The sequence below is a fragment of the Neophocaena asiaeorientalis genome, unplaced genomic scaffold (genome assembly GCF_003031525.2).
Source record: "Neophocaena asiaeorientalis asiaeorientalis breed wild unplaced genomic scaffold, Neophocaena_asiaeorientalis_V1.1 scaffold54, whole genome shotgun sequence".
NCBI lineage: Eukaryota > Metazoa > Chordata > Mammalia > Artiodactyla > Phocoenidae > Neophocaena > Neophocaena asiaeorientalis.
Window position 1 is genome coordinate 1,692,389 of NW_020174938.1, and position 7,854 is coordinate 1,700,242.

Sequence of the window (7,854 nt, forward strand, 5' to 3'; positions counted from 1 at the left end):
AAAAAAAAAAAAAAAAAAAAAAAAAAAAATCAGAGATATTGATAGACAAAGCAAATGTCACGAAATGTTAACAGCTGCTGAATCTAGGTGAAGTGCCCTAGTTCAGGCGTTCATTGCACTGTTCTTTAAACTTTTTGTAGCTTTGAAATTTTTCAAAATAAAAAGTTGGGTAAATAGACATACAGATGGCCAACGGGTATCAATACATGAAAAGATGCTCAACATCACTAATCATCAGGGAAATGCAAATCAAAACCACAATGAGATATCACCTCACACGTGTTAGAATGGCTGTTATAAGAAGGATGAGATACCAAAGGTTGGTGAATGAAATCTTGCCATTTGTGACAACATGAATGGACCTTGAGAGCATTATGCTAGGTGAAGTAAGTCAGACAAGGAAAGACAAATACTGTATGACCTCACTTATTTGTGGAATCTAAAACAAAATAAAATTTTAAAAAGCAAACAAACAAAAAACCAAGCTCATCCATAGAGAAGAGATTGGTGGTTTCCAGAGGCGGGGGCTGAGGGGTGAGTGAAATGGGTGAAGGGGGTCAAAAGGTACAGACTTCCAGTTCTAAATAAATAAATCACAGGGATGTAAGGTACAGCATGGTGACTACAGTTAATAACACTGTACTGCATATTTGAAAGTTGCTAAGAGAGTAAATCTTAAAAGTTCTCATTACAAGGAAAAGAAATTCTGTAACTATGTGTGGCAGTGGATGTTAACTAGCCTTATTGTGGTGATCATATCACAATACATACAAATATTATGCTGTATAAATATCATTATGTTGTACACTTGAAAGTAATGTATGTCAATTATACTTCATAAAAATAAATAAAGGGACCTGGTGGCGCAGTGGATAAGACTTGGCGCTCCCAATGCAGGGGGCCTGGGTTCAATCCCTGGTCGGGGAACTAGATCCCACATGCATGCTGCAACTAAGAGTTTGCATGCCACAACTAAGAAGCCTGGAGCTATAACTAAGAAGCCCACCTGCAGTAACTAAGGAGCCCATGTGCTGCAACTAAGGAGCTGGCGAGCCGCAGCTAAGACCTGGCGCTACCAAATAAATAAATAACTATTTAAAAAAATAATAAAATAAAATTTTAAAAATAAATAAATAAATACTTTTAAGTCAGGAGGGGGATATACACAGTTGCATTTGGCAATATATACACAAAGAATCTCTAGTAGGACATCAAGAAAAAAATAATTGTGGTTCCTGGGGGCCAGAGGAACTGAATACATGCGGAGTAGGGGAGTAGGTGGGAGGAAATTTTTACTATGTATCTTTATACCATCAAATCCAAGACACCATCAATTTTAAGATAGATCATTATCTTATTGAACAAAAGAAAGAAAAAAATGCCACCAACTTATAATGATAAGATGCCAAAATTTTAAAGACACAGACATTAAAATGTTTTCAGAAATATCAAAATGTTCATCTTAGAATTGATGAAATTTAGGACATCTTTTTGAATTATGAATCAGGTAAACGTATTACCTGCTTTAAAAAAAAAAGAAAAATCAGGCAGAAGAGGATGAGCTGGCAAAGAATGAGTAGCAGCAGCTGATGAGCCAGAAGAGTGTGAAGTCTCCAAAGCCAGGAGTAGAGAGTGGACAAATATGACAGATGCCACTGAGAGGTCCAGCATGGAAAGGTCTGGACTGAAAAATGTTCAGTACGCTCAGCAACAGCAAGTCACCTGTGACCCCAACAAGAACTACTTTGGTGGTCGTGGCAGCTGGGAGTTGGGGGGAGGGGTGGGAGTGGGTAGTAGCAGCCAAATTATATAGTTGAACACATAAGCTGAGAGCAGGTGTAGACAGCATGTTGAAGAAGCCTGCCTTGGAAGAGAACAGAGACAGGGTACTACCTGGGTGGGCTATGGGGTCCAGGGAGGACTGTGTCTGAGGGTTGTTTGTTTAGGATGTTAATAAGCTAGAGATGGGAAAGATCCAGGGAAGCGTTGCAATTACAATAGAGACAGAGGTTAATTAATGGAGCAAACCCCTGAAAGAGGGAAAAGCATGAGGTCCACTGCAAAGGGGTGGGACAAGCCTCAATCCTAGCAGGTGGGAAGGAGAACATGACGCAAGCAGATGGGGGAGGTTTGAGGCCTTGGGAAGGACAGTGCACATCCCACATATCTGCTTCAATTTTCTCTGTAATAGAGGAGACACGTTTGAGTTGAAAGTGAGATGGTTAAGAGTAGACGATGCAGCTAAATCAAGGGGCAATTACACCACAGCCTGAGAAGTGCTCCAGGAGAGCAAGTACACAAGGCTGTGGGAACACAGAGGAGCACCTCCCTGGTCCATCCTGGAAAAGCCAGGGAGGGCTATATAGAGGAAGCGATATCAGAGCTGAATCCTGGAGGATGAATAAGAGTTGGCCAGGAAAGGAAAGAACCAGGAAAGCACATGCAAAGGGAAGGTCAGGAGAGTAACAGCATGGCGAATTCAAGGAACAGAAAGTAGAGCACACACAGATAAAGTCCAAAGTGGAAGGAAGGAAGAAAAGGCAACAATAGGGTTGAAAGGTGGGAGGGGCCCGTCATCCTGGCCTTGAAGGCCATGAGCAGGATTTGAGCTTTATCCTGAGACTTGCGAGCCACTGGAGATTTCTATTCTTCCTCTTCTCCTTTTAAAAAATATAACCTCAAAGTTTCTTTTTTAATAAAATGAAATTTTGTTGCTTTTTAGTAATGTATAAAAATATCTGCAAGTTAAAAAAAAAATCAAAGTGCATAAAGTAGAAAATACAAGTTCTTCCAAAATCCACCTTCTCAGTGGTCACCCCTTTAACAGTCTGACCTTTAGGTTTTTGGTTTTTATGTATACATAAGCATATATGACAAAAGTGAGATCACTTTATACACGCTCTTTTATAACCTGTTTTTTTCCACTCAATAGCTCATGAAAATGTTTAATGTCAATGAATACAGGTTATCTCAACCTTTTTAATGACTGGTCAACCAGGTCAACAACGTCTGTGGCCACAGAGTGGTCAGGTGTGACATGGGCCGATTTGGCATTAGGAGGTCACAGCTTCAGGAAGTGGTGGGGTAGAGGCCAGCTGCCCAGAAATGAGGGAACATGAGGAGAGGAAGAGGGACAAGTCTAGCAGATTAATCTTTCAAAAAACTCAGCTGAGGGACACCCCTGGCGGTCCAGTGGTTAAGACTGCGCCTTCCAATGCAGGGGGTGTGGGTCTGATCCCTGGTCGGGGAGCTAAGATCCCACATGCCTCGCAGCCAAAAAACCAAAACTTAAAAAAACAGAAGCAATATTGTAACAAATTAAATAAAGACCTAAAAAAAATATTTTTTAATCAAAAAACTCAGCTGAGACTTTAATATAACATACAGGATATTAGTGTCAACAAAGAAACACCATAAAGGATTAATAGTAGCGATCTCTTTTTTTTTTTTTTAGTAGCAATCTCTTGATAGTGACATTACAAGTTGTTTGTTGTCTTTCTTTTATCTTTATTTTCTAAAATTTCTGCAACAGTCATATATCACTTTTCTAGCGAGACAAAGCCATAGGTTTAAAACAGCAGCAGCTAGAGGAAGACATACAGTTAGAAAGGATTTTCCAGATAGGAGACGAGCATATATATAAGCCGGGAGGAAGGTATTATTAAGGAAAACGGTGGAGAGGCTGAAGATACAGTAGAGGGGGAAAGAGCTGACAGACACTGGTATCTCAGGAGATACGTAGGGCCAGCACCCATAGCACAGAGCGGGTATGTTAGATTAGGAGCCCTCCTTCTACTGGGATTCAAGAAGTGGAGAAACATAAGTGTGGTTCCAACTCCTACATACAACCCCACCCCCCGCCAACTAACCCTCTCCATGAGTAAAGGGCTTTGGGATAATAGTCCTAGTTTGGAATACTCCTCCCATGGAACAGAATGGAGAGCTGATGGGAAGAGGAAAGGGGTTTCTAGAAGTGATGGAGGGACAGCTGAGGCTGGAGACCCTCCACGGAAGCAGAACCAGACTGCCCTGGTATGTGATGGCCACCAGAAGCTTTCCACATTCTGAGTGTAGAATCCAGAATTGGGGGGTCTGCTGCTGGGGTGGGACACACAGGCAAAGTGGCATGATCATTGAAGGTATGAGCCAGAGGATGGTTAAAATCCTGGACCATGGAGTCCAGGAAGGACACAGAAGGTGTCGTGCTCATGAGATAGAGAAAATGGAGGTGTCAGAGAACTTGAGGTCTCCTTGAGGTCCCAAAGTAGGTAAAGCAGAATTTGGACTGTGGTCACAGAATGATACTGGAGTTTAAGATTTTGGAGGTGGCCACATGCCAGTGATGACCAGACTCAGGTGTAGCTGGTAGAAAGGGTGGCCAAAGGAGGCACTGCCCCCCATGCGACAATGGGATGTGGAAAGGGAGACTGTGGTCCAGCACTAATGTCCTCCAGGGAAACAAAGAAGAGAGGCAGGGGGAGAGTGGGCAATAACTAGATTGTAGGAGCCTCAAGGAAGGAGGCTCTAACCCTGGCTCCAACCTGACCCCCATCTGGTCCCAGGCTGTCTCCCAAAGGTGTGCCCATGGTTACAGAGAAGTCAGTGTAGCAAAGTATGGATGGTGGGAAAGCCAGCACTCAGGGCCAGAGCACAGAGCAAGGCTGCCTTGTTTGTACATGGTTAGCCCAGAGAGAATTTAGGCTTGGGAGGGGTACAGGAGGCTGAGGTCACAAGAATGGAAGGTTCCAGGCTCTCTGCTCTTTATACTTGTGTTGGGGGAGAGGGGAGCAGCAATGACTGGCCTCTGCAAACCAAAGTTCTTAAACTGAAAAATGGGAGAAGTAGCAATTTATTCCTCAACTGAGAGTCTTTCATAACGCTGGGAGGCATTGGGGGTGTTACATATCCCCCCAAAGATGTAGGCCTAAGGAAGCACCTCCTTCGTTATCAATAAGACAGCAAATACTAACTGAATTTTGTTCCAAAAAAACAGACTATAATCTATTCCATTTCTAACTGTGAAGTTGGGAGGACAGAAGGTCCCACAGTAAAGAGAGTAAGGTCCATGGCAGAGAGAAGGGAGTCAAGTCTGGCCTCAGATCAGGATAGGGACCTGGGCTTAGTTCCAGGACTCCCTACTCACCAGCCCTCCCTCCTCCCCATCCTTCTATGCCAAGGATGGGATGAGCCCCCATCCTTGGCATAGAAATGGTCATTTTCTTGCTGTCTGCCCAGAGCCTATCTGCTAAGATGGAAGTTTTCCCCTCTTGCTCTACCTCTGGTCCCCTTATCCCACACCCAATCCCATATCTCCAGCCCTGATGTCCCCAAACTATGAATATTCCTCAGAGAACAGTACACTCCTAGCATTGCTATTACCATCCTATGACTCTTCAGTAGCCCCTACGGAGCCTGTGCTTGGCAATCAAGACCTTGTGTCAATCAGCTACAAACCTCCAACCCACCACCTTTTGCTTCTCTACCACAGGCTGACCTGCTTCCCACACAACCCAGCTTCATGCAGATCATATCAAGCCATCCCATCTGCTTCCATTGACCCTAAACCAGAGCCCCATCAGCGCCTCTGAGTCCTTCTATTTTTCTCACATCCCACCTCTTCTGGGAAGCCCTTCCAGACATCCCTGCTGTGCCTCCCACTGCTTAAATTCTGAACCAGTTATTGGGCACCAAGTGCTCACTCATTCTCATCCAATCTCTTCCTTGTTCCGTCATGGATGGGGCTTCCAGGAGGGACCCAGCACAGGGCAGGGCATAGAGAATGGTCAATCATGTTCTTCCTTAAGCCTTGGACACCCTCCCAGGGTAGGAGTGGAGCAACTGATGCCCTCCCCAAATCAGGCTAAGCCCACAGCTTCCGTGAACCCTGCTGTACCACACTTCCTCCAGGAGACCTTCAGAGACTCCGGGCTGTCAGCAAGGAAGGAAGTGCAGCCTGTAGAGGAACTGCTGTGGGGAGGGGGCAGGGACAGGGAGAGGAAGGCAGAGGGAGGGGGGAGAAAAGGAAAAGGAAGAGGTAGAAGAACTGAGAAGGACGCTCTAAACTAGAACAAGCAGCTTCCTCAAGGGAGGTCGGTACTTAGTCCTATTATTTCATCCCTAGAGAAAGGTGCTGGCAAAGAGATACCCAGAGAGAGGAATCAATTTGTTAAGAGGTGGCCAGCCAGCCCACCAGAGAAAGGGTTAAAGAAACAGGAACAGAGCCCAAGGCCCCTAACCAGAGCTCCCCTCCCAGGACACTGCTAACTCTCCATGGGTTTGCTAGACCTAAGAAGACCCTCTTTCTGTGGCCCATGACCAGTCAGTCCTCTCTCAGCAACTCAGGCTCATCAAACCCAGATCAAATCTCAACTAGCACGATCTGTGCAGCCCCAGACAAAATCTCTCTGCTAGTCATGCCCCTGCAAGAACCATTTCCCTCTCTCAGAGGCCTGCCCCTTGGAGGCAGAACAGTTAGGGCACAGGCTGCAAAATTCTCCAGACTTCTCCACCCCATGCGCACAGTCACATGGCTGGACTCACAGGCCAGGCTCCCCAACAGCTATGCTTAATTCCCACCTCTATGCCTTTGCCCAGACTATTCCCCGAAAATGCCCTCTGTTACCTCTCCTCTCATCCCAATCTCACTGCCTCCTGCCTCCCTTTCTCCTTGTGCTCCTAGTGTCCACGGGAAAGTCTGCCCAGCCCTCCCTCAACTCCTTATCCTGGAGCTGGGGCATTGCCGGTTTGAACTGCCTGAGATAGTGAATTCTCAGTCCAGTCTATACTTGGTTTTTCCAACCTTTGGATCACGAGCTCCCAGAGGCAGGGGCAGAGACAGGTTCCCAAACATCTCACCCCAATCCTCGTGACTGACTCCTGTCAGCGTTGGAATGAGCTTCTTCTGGCACCCCCAACACACTACCCCAAAGCCCTGGCGGCCCACAGGCTTAAGCCAATGCACCCATCCCATGAAACACTGAGGCGGTTCAGACAAGCTGTCCAAAGGTCTGCCGCCTCGCTTAGGCGGGGTCTGGGAGGTGGGGAGTACAACCTGCATCCACCTGCAGGCTCCTCTTGTGAGGAAGGACCCAAAGGAGGCCACAGCCACCCCGCCTCCAGACGCCCCCATCCCAGGCCGCGTGCGCCATCCCCAGGAAGAGGAGGAGGCCTGTTTCCAGGGAACGCCAGGTGGGGCTGAGGGGGTATGGAGGGCCCAAGGCCCAGGCTCCAGAATCCAGGGGTCTGACGTCATCCAAGACTGGGATCCTTCTGTGGGAGCCGGGAATGGGGATGGCGGGGGTTGGGGGGGTCTGGGGCACCCGAGATTCTCTTCCCCCGCCCCAACAGGGAAGGTCACCTCGACTCTGCGCCTCTCCAGCTCGACCTGCCCCCGGCATCCAAAGGTGAAGCGTAGGGTGTACAAAGCTGGAGATGGGGTGACTCCCTCTCGCCCCGCGCCCAACTTCCCTACAAAGCCCTTTTCTGGCCCTTTAGGACCGGGACTCACCCGTTGCTGTCGCTCGGCTGCGGAAAGGCCGCCGCGCTGCGCTGCTATGCGCCCAACGATGCGGCGCGGAGCCGGCCGCGAGCGGCTCCGGGTCTGGGGACTGGGTGCGCGAGCGTGCGCGCGCCTCGGGGCCAGTTCCTCGCGCGCCCGCGCCGGCCTGCCTGCAGCAGCCGCTCTCGCGAGATTCCCGAGCTTCCTCTAGGGCCGCTCCTCCTGAACTCGCGAGAAGGAAGGCCTGGCCATCCCCTCACCTTACAGGAGCTGTCCGAGGTGCTGAGTTCCAGGGACAGGGCCAGATCAGGTGGTCGGCAGGCACGGGGACAAGAGCAAAGCGAGAACGTCGAGGA